Consider the following 14,707-nt stretch of genomic DNA (forward strand, 5'->3'; position numbering starts at 1 on the left):
AAACAAACTATCTCATTCACACTACATTCACTCTTTATTCTGCGTCTGAGGGATCGCAGGCTGTAACGCGAAGTTGTTACGCAAGGTCGACGCGTTTCGGTGGAGTAGGACCACCTTCCTCAGGACCTTTTGGCAGAATAATCAGATTTTCTCAAATGAATTCATAACCAATGCATGGATGGATATCTGTAATGATAAATAACATATATTTGTATCATGAATCTAATTTATCTATCTCACAATTTAATCGTGCATTACATAACTACTGTGACTCGAGTTACCCTGTGTAAACATCAGTGGTTGCTAAATCACATTTCTTATTTCAGTACTTTATGTCTTACAACAGTGATCCAAAAACTGGCAGAACAGCACATATCACTCTCTCCCAAAATTGAGAGTATAACCATAACGTGAATTTAAACAAGGAATAAGAAAAGCAAGACAAAAGGGGAAAGTTCAAAAAGATTTTAAAATTTATATAACAAAAACTGCTTTTCATCTAACTTAATATTAGAGACAAAAATTGTAAATGAGTATCCTATTTGTTTTGACCAAACATGAAGGTTATTACTACTTTAATTGTGACAATTATCGCAGGTGTTCTTACCCCGATATTTTCAGTAGGGTGGATCACGGCTTCGGTTATACGTTCATATAAATGGAGTATGTCACATTAAAATGTTCCTAAATTGAATTAAATACAAAATATGCATCAATCAAACACTGACTTATGGGCATGTTGAAAGCATGGTTCTAGTTGGTACTATCGCTAGTTTTGTTGCTTACCCAGAGGACGATCTATCTATTCAAAGAATGGTCACAAGTATGAGGATTGTCTGGAGCTGTAAACCCTCCGCCGGAGGATATAATTTTCCTAGAAAGGCGATAGCAATCCTTAGTCCAAAGGTAAGACTTCTATGTTATCTAAATATTTATTGGGCACAGAGCATTGTTACTAACCTTTTTAGTTCACTGATGCCGCCTAAGATACTTCTTTCATTTATGTAGGTTGGTGTATGTTCCTCAATTCATTCACGTTAGGTCTTTTGTCTGATGGCAGTTAACTATGACACAGAATAGTAAGAATAATGAGGAAACGTGCGGGAGATCTCATTTAAACTAAGTTGTAACACAGTAACCGCTTGTTCGTGTTTCTTTTTACCTAATTCAGATTGCTGGCATAAAAGCCAAAAATATCTCTACTGTGCCCTATCCCAATTTGTCCCCATTAAACTAACTTCTGAAATAAACTACTCGTTCCCCTGAGGATTTAGAACAGGCTACGATATTCGTGTTCATCCTATAGTTTCACTTACTTTTGTTATTTTCAATACACGTCCTGTAACGCTCCTTCCGGCACTCCCTCGTACAATCACGTCAGCTAGAGAACACTCTCATAGCGTCCACCTTTAAGTATAGTCTCGTTGGCGCCAAAATGGTTCTGTTCACGTGATCGTGATAACAGGCGCCATTACTAAGTGGTGTCGTTTTTGTATATTTGTGTTAGTTGCTTTTTAATCAATGGTTTGTATTTCGAAGAATATGGCTAAGTCATTAGTACTATTACTCATTTATAGAGCTGACCCGAGTTTAAAAAGATATAACCAATTTTATGTACGCGCTACTGTTGCCATGGTGCCTTGGGCACATCCTACGAAAATCTGCCATTACTATTTACCATATGCGAGGGGTAGAAAAAACCAATATCCATTATTTAAACACTATGCGTTGTTGAGAAGTCAACAATATTATCGGCAAGGTTTTACAAAAAGCCGTTTCCATATTGATTTAAAATCACATACTGAATAGGTAGCAATGGCAAATTACGCAGGCGCCATTGCTGAGTGGTGTTTCTGTCTTCAATGATGCCCACATTCAACATGAGCCGAAGAAGTATAGATTACACTGACAACGGCAATAATGACGAAACCATAGTCAGACAATGTTGGAAACTCTGCTCTCTCGCTAAATGATGTTTCAGACTTAAATGATGCCCACATTTACATGAGTGGAAGGAGTATAGATTACGCTGACAAGGGCAATTTAAAAAAAAATCATAATCAGGGCAATATTGAAAAAATCATAGTCAGGCAATATTAGAACCCCTCCTATATCTTCAGACTGTATGATATGAACATATTAATAAGTTATGCGAGACCCCCATGGGTGTCAGGAATGCACTATCATTGCGCATGAAGATATCTTGGTAAATGATATTAAATAATACAATGCACACAAGATTCTCAAAAAAGAGATGTCAGTATATACTATTGATTGAAATTCTCAATTTAGAGAGATTTTTTGTATATATAATTATAGACTGACTCCTAAGTGGGAAATATATTGGGAGCAACCAACCTAATATTATCTAAGTTGTGCGAAGTAAGTAAACCATATGAAACCGATTATCATTTTTTTATTATTATTAAAGGTATGCAGGGTAGATTATTCTGTCACATACCAAGAAATGTTTTCATTAAGGCCCGTCCTGACACTGTCAAAATGAAAGATCCAGTAACATTCCCGTTTTTTTCTTGTTCTTTCAAGTTGTTCCCCATTTCTATATTGGATTTTTTTCCAGAATACACCACTTAAGTTCTGTTTCTTTGTGGTTATGATCAACACAATGTTGGGTCAAAGGTGCTGTCATCTTTTTAGTCCTGACCGACGATTTATGTTCACTAAATCTTTGTCTGAACTCACGTCCCGTTTCGCCTATGTATATTAATCCACATGGGCATACAATGTAGTAGACAATATTTTTACTCCTGCAGTTCGTAAAAGATCTTAATGCAATGGTCATATTATTGTGTTGGAGACTGTTACCAATAATCGCGGAATCACAAGCATGGCAATTGCCACATCTGTGATTACCACGAATGGTATCTCCATTGGTCAAAGTTGTTTGTCTCTCTTGTGATTGAATTTTATCGCCTTTCTAGGAAAATTATATCCTCCGGCGGAGGGTTTACAGCTCCAGACAATCCTCGTACTTGTGACCATTCTTTGAATAGATAGATCGTCCTCTGGGTAAGCAACAAAACTAGAGATAGTACCAACTAGAACCATGCTTCCAACATGCCCATAAGTCAGTGTTTGATTGATGCATATTTTGTATTTAATTCAATTTAGGAACATTTTAATGTGACATACTCCATTTATATGAACGTATAACCGATGCGGTGATCCACCCTACTGAAAATATCGGGGTAAGAACACCTGCGATAATTGTCACAATTAAAGTAGTAATAACCTTCATGTTTGGTCAAAACAAATAGGATACTCATTTACAATTTTTGTCTCTAATATTAAGTTAGATGATAAGCAGTTTTTGTTATATAAATTTTAACATCTTTTTGAACTTTTCCCTTTTTTCTTGCTTTTCTTATTCCTTGTTTAAATTCACGTTATGGTTATACTCTCAATTTTGGGAGAGAGTGACATGTGCTGTTCTGCCAGTTTTTGGATCACTGTTGTAAGACATAAAGTACTGAAATAAGAAATGTGATTTAGCAATCACTGATGTTTACACAGGGTAACTCGAGTCACAGTAGTTATGTAATGCACGATTAAATTGTGAGATAGATAAATTAGATTCATGATACAAATATATGTTATTTATCATTACAGATATCCATCCATGCATTGGTTATAAATTCATTTGAGAAAATCTGATTATTCTGCCAAAAGGTCCTGAGGAAGGTGGTCCTACTCCACCGAAACGCGTCGACCTTGCGTAACAACTTCGCGTTACAGCCTGCGATCCCTCAGACGCAGAATAAAGAGTGAATGTAGTGTGAATGAGATAGTTTGTTTCGGGAATTTGTAAGATTGGTTTAGGTTTTTGTTGTTTTCTCTGCATGGTATGGTTATTGTCTTTTATTGTCCCAATGAATTATCTCATGTTTTATTAAATGAATTGTGATAACTTGAATATAAAAAGAAGAAATCGATGAATGAAATTTCGTACATAAAAAGTATATATGAAAAAAAGTTAATGTTGTCACCCTGTGTTAAATAATAACTGTCAAAGTATAGAAGTTGTCAATCTTAAAATGATATAGGTCGTGAGGGAATATTTCTATATCATGTATGATAGCAACCCAGGACCGACAGAGGGTGCACATAACTACTGGCGTGCCTCTTAGTTCACTATTGGCATTGTTGTCGGTGTGACAGGAGGCATGAACGTTTCTAAATTCATGTTTGAAAACTGCTCTTTTTTTTTGTGTTACAGATTTTTATATAGTGCGAACTTGACCCGAATCGGATATCAGAGCGCTGTACATAGCACCAGTTACATTAAATGACACATTCATTTTTGTTAGGCACAGGGAGATTAAGTGATTTGCCCAGAATCAAAGGATGTTCAGCGTCATTGCCGAGACTCGGACCCAGTTCCCCAGATACGAGGTCGACTTTAAAAAGAATTACTGTAACGTGTCTGCATGTTAATGAAATGCACTTTGTTGCAAGATGTCTCCAGAATTGAAGGTGTTCCTAAAGTTGAGTGGTGATGACACCTTCTGTGCTTCTTTTTTTCACTTCATTTCAACTGTAAATACATGCTTGCTGTTTATTTTATATATTTATGAATATTAGTGCTTTGTAAACCAAACAGCAGCCTAGTGCTGCTGTTGAACCGGTTGCTTCATGTAAAGGCCAGGGTGTACTATGAGTATCGAAGGGTTACATTGAGTGGGAAAATCATGCTGATGTTTCATGCCACACGATCACACGTGCTGTGCCTCCTTAATTTCTTTCCCCACCCACCATCCCTGAAGCTAAGTTGTTTGTTAGGAATTAATTTTATTAGGCATTGTTGCTAGGGTCAATGTGGTCCGAATCTGGGCAGGTTGTCTTGAAACAAATGGCATTTGCTAATGTGGAATGTTGTGTGTGATTAATTTTTTCCTTTCACAGCAAAAATGTAAACATTAATTGACGTTTTTCGAAAGTATTTTATTGATTGTCGTATTTATGTCTGAGTATCCTTGGTCTGCGGTAAGGTCCTGATTAAATCGACTCATTTTACATCTCTTAGTAGGCATCCCATTGGTTAACAGGGACGCCTGGGGTTGGAACAGTGGTTCCTCACCACACTCCAGGGGGCGCTCGCTGCCGTTTGGCTGAAGGGTGCAGGGGTAGGCAACTTGGGCAAACCCCTGCGCAGGCGCATTGGGCGCCAACATGGCATAACATCAGCCCCTGGGGGGTTATGTTAGAAGGGCGTAGGGGGTGCCCCTGAAAGAATCGGTTGGGAAAACAGGCCTCCTGCGCAAGGTCACTCTGGAAATTAGTGGAGAGCAATCAGGACCTTGCACGTAATGTAATGTAATGTAATTCGCATTTATAGAGCGCGTTATCACCGTCAGGTCTCTAAGTGCTGTCAGGAGAGAGAGGCACGTCCTGGCCTGGGGATGTGTAGATTTAGGGAAGGTCCCAAGCTTCTGAAAAGAGAACTGTTTTTAACTTCTTTCTAAAAGGGAGAAGGGCGTGCTCCTTGCGCAGTTTCTCCGGCAATTTGTTCCAGAGTGGGGGGATAGAGGTAGAGAAAGCTCTTACCCCTTTAGAGGCGAGGCTGAAATGAGGACATACCAGCAGGCAGGCCTCTGAGGATCGTAGCACGCTGTTGGGCGTGTAAAGGTTTAAACGATCTTTAATGTAGGTGGGGGCTCGGCCATAAATGGCTTTGTGAGCAATACAGAGGCCCTTGAACTTAGTTCTCTGCTTGACTGGGAGCCAGTGCAGCTGGCATAGGAGAGAGGTGGCATGGGCCCTTCTAGGCAGTCTGAAGATTAGTCTGGCACCATCATTCATGATGACCTGAAGTCTAGCTAGTAGCTTTTCCGAGAGGCCGATGTACAGGGCGTTTCCGTAGTCGATACGTGACACTATCATGGCCAACACGGCCAGTCTGAGAGTGGCAAAAGTCAGGAGACGGGCAAGCTTCCGTAGCTGTCTCATCAGGCCGACACATGTTCCCACTACTGCAGACACTTGCTGGGTCATAGATAGTTTGGCATCAGCTTTGATGCCTAGGCTCTTTACAACCACGGTCGGTGCCCAATTCCCGAGGCCAGAAAAGGTTGCTCCAGGGATTAGAGTTGGTGGTGATGGCCAGTACCTCGGTCTTATCGGGGTTGATTTTGAGGTAATTGGGTGTCATCCAGTTGGCGATAAATTTCAGGATGTTTTGTATTCTTGCGTGGGAGGCTGGGGAGCTGTCGATCTGGATGATGAGTTGAGGCTCATACAGGATACACAGAAAACAAACGTACATGTTCCAGTTAGGTATGGGTATGTATTAGATCCATGTTAAGAATAGCCATAAATCATGTCAAAATTTGTATGACAAATGTGAGTGAGCATGTTGGTGTTTTCTTCTTAATTAATTTTTAAAAAATCATTTTGAATTATGTTTTTTATTAATTTTAATAAATACGGCCTGGGTTTCCTATCCCTGATCCAAAACATAATTGTGTTGGATGTTTTATGAGGGATCACATGGGGGCAGTCACTACTGACCATTACTTCTTGAGGGGACTCTGCAATACCAGGCCATATGAAAGAAAGGGGTTTTGCAAACATGTGAGTGCATGTGCATTAACTTGTGTATGAAACTGGTGTTTTATTGACTCCAATGCTGTCGGCTGGCACTGTCCAAATGACCAGAAATGTTAACACATAAATGCAGACTTAACATTCAAAAAACTGTAAACAAGTGTAACCAAGCTAGAGTGGTAAAAGGAGACTTGACCATGATAACAGATGGAGCCATGTCAGTGCTTAATACGACGCTGGGCACCGCACCGACACCCACGGACCACGCTCGCAACCTGGGATTCATCCTGGACTCCTCCCTCACGATGACCAAGCAAGTCAACGCAGTCTCGTCCTCATGCTTCAACACCATGCGCATGCTTCGAAAGATCTTCCGGTGGATCCCCACCGAAACCTGAAAGACGGTCACCCAGGCCCTCGTCACCAGCCGACTGGACTACGGGAACGCCCTATACGCAGGAACCACAGCCAAACTTCAGAAACGGCTTCAGCGCATACAGAACGCCTCCGCACGACTCATCCTCGACATCCCTCGCCACAACCACATATCCGCCCACCTGAGAAACCTGCACTGGCTCCCCGTCAGCAAGAGGATCACGTTCAGGCTGCTCACCCACGCACACAAAGCACTCCACAACATGGACCCCGAATACCTCAACAACCGCCTCTCGTTCTACACCCCCATCCGCCAGCTCCGCTCCACCAGCCTCGCCCTCGCCACCGTCCCACGGATTCGCAGAGCCACCACCGGAGGAAGATCATTCTCCTACCTGGCAGCCAAGACATGTAACTTCCTCCCCACACACCTACCAACGACCCAGGACCATCTCACCTTCAGGAGACACCTCAAGACCTGCTTATTCGAGCAGTAGTGGCACCCCCCCCCCTCCCTTCAGCGCCTTGATACCCTCACAGGTGAGTAGCGCGCTTTACAAATGTATTAATTGATTGATTGATTGATTAATTTGTTTAAAAAAAATAGAGCCAGGCGCTTTTCAGGAGGCCACTGCAGCTTTTTCCACCCATTGCCCCTGCCAGTAATGCAAATGACAGTACTAACTCATTATGTACTGGAAATGATAACGGTATCTATTTATTTTATTGTAATATGTTTCCTTTCTTTGTACTTTTATGGTCTATTTTGATAGATCAAATAAAGTTTGTTATGATGATGATGACAGTATGAACCATCACCCTCCTACAAGTGTGACAATTCAGACTATTCCAAGCCCCCAAAGCTATAAGAGTGGCTTGGGGGAGAAGGTATTAGTTTTTTTGTATGTACATTGTATTAATAATAAACCGTTAATGCGCTAATTTAGGAAGACAGCGCCACCATGTGGCAGACTGCCATAAGTACCGGTGTTCACAATCAATTGCTGTTGGCCAGCACCAGTAAGCCCGGCTCAAATTAAGCACATGCATGGTAACCAGGACATAAATCAAGGAAGCGGTGTCAAAAAGACATGATCTTTGACCGAAGGAGACATGAATGATCGAGCCAATAGAAACGCTTCCCTTTCATACTTGTGGTGAGTTATGGTATATTATATAATGTTTTAAGTGCAACAAATACCTCGAAATGTATCTCCGGTGCTATTCAGAGCTCAAAATGACAGGAAAGAGTCTTTGCCCTTAAAAAGCCAGGTAGGCTATCGAGGCTTTCCTGAAATGTAACAATAAGGGAATCTTACGAAGGGCACAAAGAAGCTTTTCTGAAGTTTGGCTGCCCTGACAGAGAATAATTTACAGCCAAAACGAGACGTCCTGGTGGCACCTGCGATGTGTGGAGACAGAGGACGGGGGAGTTGCATCATCCGGTGGCGACGCGGACAAGAAGCCTGAAGTGGGGGTCGCGAGGATCGAATGTGTGCGCGCGAGGGGCGCACTTTGCCAGTGCCATGTGAAGTGCAAACATCAGCTGGAATCTTTCGATGTGACTATCCCTCTTTTCACGTCCACTTGTTTGAGACACAAGAAGGGGGGGGGGGTTGATAGAGCGCGATGGGGGCGGGGAGTGCAGTAGAAGATTGAAGACATAGGTAATCGACGTGCAGAAGTAAATTTTGGCAGGGACGAGGCAAGGCAGTTATACGATGAGAGAGAGGGGCGCGAGTTGAGGGTAGTAGCATTAGGAAATGCTTGGTTGGAAGGAAGGGTGCCAGTGAAAGATGGAGTGAGTAATGACGACAGGAAAGGGAAAAGAGACAACGTTGAAAGAAAGCAGGAAATCAGAAGGGACGGGAATGGTTGCAAGAGCGTAGGACGAATAAGAGGAAAAAGTAAATATGGTGGAAGGTGGAGCAAGTGAAAGAAGTTAGTTGAGTCAGGGAGCAACATGGGTGAGAGAGAAAGTCAGGGAGGTAAAGATAGGAGAACTGGAAGCGGGTCAGGGACAGAGAGAGAGCCTGGGAGGAAAATCAGTCTGATTGAAAGATAGATTAAATCTCCTGGCGGGGAAGCTATTCAGCTCCTGGAAAAAGAAAAGCATTCCGGTCTCCTCCCCTCTCCTCCGCCCTGTGTGAAAGTAACTATTTCTCTTCCCTCCCTCCCCCTTCTCCGGTCCCCGGGCGCCACTCAACCCCAGCCTCGTTTGGGCGCAGACCCTCCGCTCACCTTGCACGCTGCCTTTATTTTTATTTTTTTCACTTTCTGCCGCTGCTCTCGCTTTTCTTGGGCGGGGGCGGGAGGTTTGCCCTCTCCGCCCTACACCTAGGCCCCGCCCCGTGCACCTCCCTCCCCTGGGCTTTCACTTGCCATCTCTGTGGCTCGCTGTGCCCGGGCTGTGGCATCCACAGTGCTGAGGAGGCGGTGGTCCGTGCTGTGCAGAGAGTAAACGCCTTTCTGGGTGCCATGCGCCGGTGTCGCGCCCCACCTTCCGGAGAGACTGGACCCTGACACTAACAGGATTCACTTTACTTGTTCGGGATTTCTTTGAACGCCGCTGCGTGGCTTTGATTTGATCTCGGGTGTACTTTTATTATTTATTCTTATTCTTCCATTTTTGTGCCTTGGAGGAGGGGCCGACGGGACAGGTGCAGCGCCCCCGCAGGGCTGCAGCGCCTCGCGGCGCTCCCGTGGGCGCGGACCTTACAGGTGACTCAGCGCCCATCACCTTGACGGGGAAGAGGGCATCTCGGCGGAGAGAACAGGCGTGTGGCTGGCTGAGCCGGGGGTGTAAGAGGGGTCCTGAGGAGACCCGGCGCAGCCCCTGAGCGGGGAAAGAGAGGCCCTCTCGGAGGCAGGAGCGGCGGACTCAGGTGAGGGTTCCTCGGCATAGGGATGTGGGAAAGGGGCGCTGTCACCTTGATCCGCATAGCCAGGTGATGCAGGACGTAGTTGGGGGCAGCTCCGCACTCTCCAGCTTTATTAAACTTTCTCTTTTCTTCCCGACATCCTCTTTCTTCGTCTCACTCCATCGTGCCTCGCACTCCTACACGTTTCTCCTCTTTTCTTCTCTTCATCTCTACGTTCTTGTAGTGCATCTTCCACTTCCTGACTCCCGTTTTCTTTCTTTGTTTCTCACTCTCTCTCTCTAAATTGCATCTCTCTCCACCTTCTGTGTTCTCTTTCTTTCCACACCTCTCTTCTTTTCAGGTCTATTACTTTCTCGTCTCTGTACTCTTTACTCATCTCCAGATTTTTCTCGTCCTCCTTTTTTTCTTCTCTCCAACTCTTCCTTCTTTTAAAATCTCCCTTTTCCTCCCCATGCCTCACCTCCTCTTCTCTTTCAGTTACCCATAGCAACACTTTCCTCTCCCTCGTTTTACCCCCTCTGTATCTCCTTCCTGCCCATATGTTCTCTATCACCACCGTAGCCGCTTTGGCCTTCTCTGTGCATGCATCCACCACCCTTTACTTACCTCGGCATTTGTTATCCAGGGAGAGGATGTGGGTTCAGCCAGAGCTGCCGACTTTGCAATTGGGAAACCAGCTCCAAGTCTCGGCGTCGGCGCAGCATCCTTTGATTCTGGGCAAATGACTCAATATCCCTGTGTTAAATGTAACTAGTGCACCTGTAAAGTAAATCAGTACGCGATATAAAACTGCGAAAAATAATAAATGTCTGTTCTCGTCCCTCTGTTCTTTTCTTAGGTCTCTCTCCCTTAAGTCTCTTTACTCCTTTACTTATGTTTCTTCTGTTATGGTTTTTATGTCCTCTTCTGTCTCTACACCTCTCCCATTTGCTCACTATTTTTTATGATATTTTTTTATCGATTAAATAGCATTCGCATTTGTTTTAGCAAGGTGGATCAGTAGTTTAAGCAGTGAGGGCTGACACCTGCTTGTGAACTATAGGTCACACGTTCGAATCTCGATAGGGCCACTTCAGTCTTTTATGCTTCCCATGCCGACACTTTGAGGACCATTAAATTGGGTAATAATCATAACAGTGTTTTATAGCACATTGAAACGACACAACCTGTGGTACTGGGTTCCAGAGAAAACTAGTTAATTTAGAGGGCAGTTGATTTTATTTCTTGTCTTGGCACTGCCTCCGTGTCCTCTCTGCACTGCTTTGCCCCGTTCTTCTCTCCCCTGTCTTGCACAATCTCACTTTTCACTGACCAATCTTTCATTTTCACTTTCACTGTTCATCCCACTCACATCTCCCCCCCCCCCCACAACCCCCTCCTCTTACTCCCGCATTCAGACCGATCCGCTCCTCTCCCACTCATCGGACTCTGACCTGCGCGTTTCTTTTCTCCCTTTCGCCTCGCACTCATAGCTTTGCTACGTATTTCGTGGTTTTGGTGTGGAAAAACACGGCTGTATTGTATTGCAACATTTACATAGCGCTTACTACCCCATGTGGGGCGCCGAGGCGCTTACCTACATGGGTAGCACTCTGCACCGTGTAGTTTGAATTTTGTTCTGTACTGCCTTAGAAGAGCCAGTCAGTAACACCTCATAACCGCCCCCTCAATTCTGAGCCACGGGACCCCGCCCCCAGTTAACCCACTATAACAGACTGTCTGCTTCTCTGCGAACCCCGAAGGGGCGGGCCCCAGGCTCCACCCTTCAATTGGAGAAGCTAATTACAGGACACGAGTCACATTAAAAGCCCTGGAAGTGCTATTTTCACCACAAGGGGCGGTTTAGTTGAGTTGTGCGCCGAAGACATAACCCCATCACTTTATTTCCAGAAGCGGTTCTTTTCTCTGACCTAGAACTTGCTCTGGGTCAGAGCCTTCCGGCGTAGGTGCCTAGAGACGTCCTCCCGCAGCGCTATCCTGACTGCATCACACCGGAGTTATTTCCGCCTCTCGCTCCCCTTTCTTCCCAATTGAAGACAGTTACTTTCAGCTCAATGACGCGAGTGATGGAACATAATATCCTTTTGTTCCTGGTGAATTCAGGCACTGTATAGACTTTCGAACCGTCCTAAACGTCCTAAACTGTTCGTGCTGGGTGGGGCATATCTACCATTGGTGCAGTAGGTGCAGTGACACCAAGGCTCTTCGAACCCTGATAATTGCTGAATTTTACTACCCCAGCAGTGGTCAAATGGGCCATTTTCCTTGCCTGCACCAGGGCCCATGGCATCCTTGCTACTCTACTGCTGAGTTTTGTATATTGATTACCTGGCAGTGTGTAATTGTAATTGCATTTATATAGCGCTTACTACCCCAGGCGAGGTATCGAAGCGCTCTTTGGCGAGTAGCACACTACTCCAGAACCCAAAAAAGGATTAGAGAATGTAATGTTGCTTCCTTGCCCCCACACTATGCACTGAGACTCTGTAGGTGTGTAACTTCTTTATTCGAATTTATCACCAAGCAATATGAGCATTAGGGCGCCGAGCGTCTGTACAGCACTCGCTCCGGTCGCCAACTGCCGTTATCCCTGTTCGCGCCTTCACCAAGCTCTTCCTGCGCATGCGCCCGCCTCGCGCTCCTGTCTATAGCGTAACGCGTCATCGCGTTCACGCTCATAGACTAGAGCGCATACTACATATCTCCCCTTTTCAACAATAAACAAAACAACCTTTCCCCAACTCTCACTGTGTGTCCATGGTCCCCAATAGTCTCTGGAGGGCACTCAGGTTTGGCATACCTATGACTAGTGTCCACTCATTTCAAAGTCTCTATACCGAGAGGGCACAGTGACTGCCCTGCCACTACGGGTGTGTCTTACCGGCATGTTCTCTTCCACCTCTCTTTCTCCTCCTGATCTCGCTCCATCTCTCTGATCTCCACTCTGTGCTACACCGGTCGGTGTACCGTCTCTGGCGGTAAACTCTGTGTTTGGATTTTCCGCCTCACTGTCCTCTCCTGCTCCATCGGGCAGGACTTCATCGTTGTGCTCTGTTTGAGGCCTGGCTTCTCGGGAATCCACTTGTATCTCTATCTCCTCGGGCTTGGGCCACACAACTATTTTGTTGACTCTGGCCATGCGGTCTTGGGACCACACCCTGCCGTCGCTGAGGAGGGCTGCCCTGCCTCGCACCTCCTTGACCTGTAAAGGCTGGCTATACTTGCTTTCACCTTTCTTTTGTAGGGTAGGGAGTTTGACCCTGACCCATTCTCCTTCTTCCAGCTCTGTCCCTTTCACATTGCGACGTTTGTCATAGTTTGCAGCATAGATCTTCTGGGCCTTTTCCAAGTTGTGCTGAACCACCGCGGGGGACCATTTGCTGGTGATGGTCTTCTCCCTCCACACTACGTTGTCCCGGGTGAACGGATGTCGTCCTCTTAGCACTTGGAATGGACTGTACCCCACAGCCGTGGGGGTGATCCTGTAGGCCCACAGCATACTCATCACTTCGGTCTCCCAGTCCTTTCCCTGCGTGATGGCCGCCTGTATGGAGCCCATTAGCACGCGGTTGAACCGCTCCACTTGACCATTGCATGCTGGATGATATACTGCTGTGTGTTTAGACTCAATCCCGTTCCTCCTCATAAACCTAATCCATTTGTCTGAGACAAACTGCGGCCCATTGTCACTGAGGATATTTTTGGGAATACCTTCTCTTAAGAACACCGTCGTCAGGAATTTCAGAATCGTGTCCGTATCCATGGACTCTTGGATGTCCACTTCAGGCCATTTGGAATACTTGTCTATTACCACACATAAATACTTGTTCACACCTTTGCTGTCCAGGACAGGCCCTAGAATGTCGATGGCCACGTTCTCCCAGGGGCTCTGCGGAGTGTCAAACTTCCCCAAGGCTGGTCGGAGTGGTCTTAACACTTTGTCCGCTCCTTGGCACTGGCCACACTCCCTCACTTGCCTCTCTATGTGGATATCCATGCCTGGCCACCAATACATTTGCTTGACACGTGCCTTGGTCTTCACAATACCCAGGTGTCCTTCGTGAAGTTGAGTTAATAATCTGGGTATTAGTGATTCTGGTGGCACGACCCTCTCACCTCTGTAGATGAAAATTCCCGAGTCACTCAGGGACAGTTCCTCTCTCATTTCATAGAACCTCCGTACTCCTTCGGTGAGCCTCCTTTTGTCAGGCCAACCTGACGTCAGATGTCTCTTTATCTCCACTTTTTCCACGTCCTGATCATAGGCTGCCACCCATTCCTGGATACTTATCGTCGTCTCATGGTCCTCCATGCTGGCCACCATCTCTTCCTTATCCAGGGCATCCTCCGGCGCCTCTTCCATCGCCGCAGCTCTGCTGAGGTAATCTGCGACCCTGTTCTGCGTTCCTGGTAGGTACTCCACATCATAGGTGTAATCGAGCAGCTTCAGAGTCGTTTTTGCTATTCTCGGGGTCGCTGTCTCATGGCCCGAGGACGTCAAGACTTTGATCAGGGGTTTGTGATCGGTTTGAAGCTTGAATCTTGTGCCCCAAACGAACTGCCGGAACTTGCCTAAGGCCCAGGTGACCGCCAACATCTCTTTTTCAATGACGCTGTACCTTTGCTCCGTCGGGGACAGCGCGCGTGAAGCAAAGCTGATTGTTTCAATAGATCCATCTTCCCTCGCTTGTGCCAAAACCGCCCCTAAGCCCTTATCACTGGCATCTGTAGTCACTACGGTCTTGCCCGTGGGGACATACCCTTGCAGTGGAACAGCATGGCTGATGCAGTCTTTTATCGTGTCAAATTCCAATTGCGCTTCTGAGTCCCACTCAAACCTTGTTTTGTCTCTGATGAGTTGCCTCATTCTGTATGTCCTGGTGGCG

General features: G+C 45.4%; 1 protein-coding gene across 2 annotated transcripts in view; it reads left to right on the forward strand.

Annotated features, from left to right (window-relative positions):
* SEMA3B (semaphorin 3B) overlaps window positions 1-14,707 on the forward strand; it is a 540,590-nt gene that overhangs the window by 243,583 nt on the left and 282,300 nt on the right. The window contains exon 1 of one of the 2 annotated variants that reach the window (XM_078661259.1): window positions 9,291-9,824. The exons of the other annotated variant lie outside the window; for it this stretch is intronic. The gene's annotated coding sequence lies outside the window, so the exon portion shown is untranslated. Of the gene's footprint in view, window positions 1-9,290; window positions 9,825-14,707 lie in introns of those variants that run through there. 2 annotated transcript variants of the gene reach the window in all.

The sequence above is a fragment of the Lissotriton helveticus genome, chromosome 9 (genome assembly GCF_964261635.1).
Source record: "Lissotriton helveticus chromosome 9, aLisHel1.1, whole genome shotgun sequence".
Taxonomy (NCBI): Eukaryota; Metazoa; Chordata; class Amphibia; order Caudata; family Salamandridae; genus Lissotriton; species Lissotriton helveticus.